Source organism: Phascolarctos cinereus, unplaced genomic scaffold (genome assembly GCF_003287225.1).
Source record: "Phascolarctos cinereus isolate Bilbo 61053 unplaced genomic scaffold, phaCin_HiC Scaffold_4;HRSCAF=312, whole genome shotgun sequence".
Lineage (NCBI taxonomy): Eukaryota > Metazoa > Chordata > Mammalia > Diprotodontia > Phascolarctidae > Phascolarctos > Phascolarctos cinereus.
This window is the reverse complement of record NW_027555847.1, coordinates 70,650,770-70,654,581: the sequence shown is the minus strand read 5'-3', so window position 1 is coordinate 70,654,581 and position 3,812 is coordinate 70,650,770. Positions and strand designations below refer to the sequence as shown.

At 36.1% G+C, this 3,812-nt stretch overlaps 1 pseudogene; it reads left to right on the top strand.

The window, feature by feature from the left end:
• The first annotated feature begins 2,848 nt into the window (after positions 1-2,848).
• Positions 2,849-3,220, top strand: LOC110205034 (biogenesis of lysosome-related organelles complex 1 subunit 2 pseudogene; annotated as a pseudogene).
• The last annotated feature ends 592 nt before the right edge of the window (positions 3,221-3,812 follow it).

Genomic DNA, 3,812 nt, shown 5'->3' with positions numbered 1-3,812 from the left:
AGTCAGATAAGACTCCAGGGGTTGAGGTTTCGTCTGAGTGAAGTGTAAAACCTCTAGGTTGATTTCACTGAATCAACAAACAGTAGGTCACCAGGGAAGCAGACTAGGCCAACTTTCACATCCTTCATAACCTCAATAAATTTCACCCCAGGTACTTTTACCTCAGCCTCAGGAACATTCACATCACAAAAACTTTTACCTGACAAACATTCATGTAAGGACCAGTAGATGCTGAGTAAAGGAAGATTGAAGTCCCCTTGCTGTTTCTGGGAAGTCAGGTGGTGTTGGCCTGACTTGATCCCTGGCTATGGCTATGCATGAGGAGAAGAGAGCACACGCCCAGTGAGTGTAGTACCTTAGCCAGCAATTAACATTTTCTGGAAAGCTTGTCTGGGGCTTGGGAGAGAAAGAGAAGAGTCTCTGAGGTTCAGCCCAGGGGCAGAATTCAGAAAATAGGATGAAGAAGGACTTGAGGCATAGGTCAACATTATCCACAACTCAAGCTGAAACTTGATAACAAAAATATTAATTTGCTAAAAATAAAATAAGACAAAAAGAAAATGCTAAGTATAGGAAAAGAAGCTGACATTGATGGCAACCTTGTATTAAAGAAGATCTGGGTTCACATTCAGAGGAAGATAGTGAGGTTAAAAAAACAACACTCTTTCACTAAAGAGTAACAGCAAGTGGTCACAAACTCAAAAAAAAATCTTGGGAGACATTAAAAAGGAATTAAAATAATCAAATAATAAAAAATGAGCAAAAATTAGAAGAAAAAGCAATTCAAAAATTTATGAAAAGAAAGTTAATTAATTGAAAAAAGAGATACAAAATCGTAAGGAAGAAAATAAAAAGGAATTCAACAATCAAATGAGAGAGAACAAGGACAAATAAGAAAAGAATAAAAGGAATAAAAATTATGAAAAGTTAACCAATTAGAAAAGTAGATATGATATTTTAAGGAAGAAAATAGCTTCCTGAAAACCATAATAAGACAAGTGGAATGGAATGATGTTATAAGGTATAATTAAACTAGATAAAAATAGAAGAGAATCTAAAACAAATCAGAAAAACGACTGCTCTGTAGAACATATCAAGAAGAGACAATATAGGAAATGTCAGACTGCCTGAAAGCTATGATAAAAAAAGAATCTGGATACAATATTACAAGAAATTATTATGGAAAATTGTCCTGAAGTTCAAGAACAAGAAGATAAAACAGAAATAGAAAGAATCCACTGATTACCACGTGAAAGAAATCCTAGGTAGAAAGCTTACAGGAATGGCATAGCCAAGTTTCAAAATTCCCAGGTCAAAGACAAAATATTACAATGACAAAAGAAAAGAAAATACCATGGGAAAACAATCAGGATTTCACAAGACCTAGCAGCTTCCATACTAAAAGACTACAAGTATTGGGACATTATATTTCAAAGAGCGAAGGAGCTGAGGTTGCATCAAAGAGTAACTTATCCAGCAAAGTTGAGTATAATCCTGAATGGAAAAAAAAATGGATATTTGATGAACTCAAAGACTTTTAGTTATTTGTAACTAAAAGACCAGAACTCAATGGAAAATTTAACATAAAAGATCCAGAATAAATATAAGGATATCATTAAAGAATAATCATAAGGCATTGATAACTTATTTATTACATATGAAAATGTTATCAGTTCTCTTAAAACTTTTATTACTAACGTACTTTGAAAGAGTTGTATATGATGGGGTGATTCTAAAAATCAAAATTATGTAGGAAAAAGGTAAAAAGAGCAATTATCTCACAAAAACAGGGTGCAAAAGGAAGATCTAAACCAGAGGAAACAGGTGGGGATAGAGGGCTGGTAATCTTGGAACTTTAATATCATCCTTAAAGAGAAAGCAAAGTATACATATGAAGAGGTTTAGAAGTCTTCTGAACTTCTAAAGAGGTGAGAAAACTAGGGGATAAGGTGGAGGAAGGATTTTAAAAGGGTGTATAGCATAAGATTAGGAGGAGAAGGGTTAAGATAAGGGAGGAATTTTAGAGGAGTGGGTAAGATAAGGAATAAAACTGTAAGGGGAAAAGATATAGTAAGAGAGATAGGGTAAAAAGAGAAGCTGAGGAAGAAAGTAGTAAAAATAAGATGGAGGGAAATTAGCAAATAGTAATTAGAACTTTGTGAAATCTACAAGAATAAGAGTCATTTTCCAGTTGATAAATAGTCAAAGGATATGAACAGGCAGTTTTCCAATAAAGAAATCAAAACAATTTTTAGTCACACAGAAATGCTCTAAATCATTATTGATTAGACAAATGTTCATTAAAACAACCTTGAGATATCATTTTATGACTACCAGGTTGGCTAAAGTGATAGAAGGGGAAAGTAACACATGTTAGAGGGAATGTGGAAAAGTGGGACACATTCATTGTTGTGGAATTTTAGAATGAAGCAAGCATTTTGGAGAGCAATCTGAAATTATGCACAAAGAAATTATTAAACTATCTATACCCTTTGACTCAGCAATACCATTACTTGGTCTATTTTCAAAGGTGATTAGGGAAAAGGAAAAGAATCCATATGTTCTAAAATGTTTGCAATAGCCCTATTCGTAGTGGCAAATAACTGGAAATTGCAGGCATGCCCCTCAATTGGGGAATGGCTGAACAAGCTGTGATACATGATTGTGATGGAAGGCTATTGTGTTATAAGAAATTATAAGCTCCAGTAATACAATGATCCAAGAAAACTCCAGTTTCTCCCCTTCCATCCCTTCCTCTACCCCTTTTCTTCCCCACCCTTCCCCATCCCCAACCTTCCCTCTATCCCTTCTCCTTCTTCCCTTCCCTGGCCTAGACGATGCCTTGGTGGAGATGGCTGAGGAGGCCACAAAGCCCTCCAAGGTGGACATCATGGGGCTGTGCCAGGCCATGTTCTCCAAAATGGCCACTTACCTAAACAGTGAGCTGACAGCCACCAGTGAAGAATATAAACTTCTAGAAAATATGAACAAACTGACTAGCTTGAAGTATCTAGAAATGAAAGATATTGCAGTAAACGTAAGTAGAAACCTAAAGGACTTAAACCAGAAATCTGCAGCACTTCAGCCTTATCTAGATCAGATCACTTTAAATGAAAAGCAAGTAGCAGCTCTTGAGCAGGCAGCTTACAAGTTGGATGCATATTCAAAGAAACTAGAAGCAAAGTACAAGAAGTTAGAAGGTGATGAAAGAATTCATTAGCACAAAGACTTAACTACAAGAATGTTTCCTAAGATCCTAAATAAGTGGGATGGAACTTATCATTATACTCCAGTTCCCAAAATGAAGCGGTGCTGCTGATCCAAGGAGAATCCCAGCCCTCACCTCTGGTTAGATGTGCAACTTTGGCCACCCCTTGATGTTTCCTAAACATGTAGCCCCTGAACCTCATCTTATGTGTGCTTCATTATGTGCCCTGACCAAGGCTCAGAAATCAGGATCAACCCCATCATGAGCAGACACAGGAGAGGCTCTCCTCTCCATGTCTCCTCCGTTCTTCCCTCTCTCCTAGGACTTCCCCCGACCCCGTTCATAACCTGTTCTTCAACTTAAATAATAAATGCTGACTTATGAAAAAAAAAAGTCTGAAGACTTATGATTAAAACTGCTATCCATCCCCACAGAAAGAACTGATGGTGTCTGAATAAAGACGGAACCATACTTTTTTTTTAACTTTCTCTATTTGTCTTCAGTGTTTTTTATTTGGGATCTATGTTTTCTTTCACAACATGACATTTTTTTATTAATTTATTTTGATTTATCAACAATTACTTCCATATGCTTTTGAGTTTTA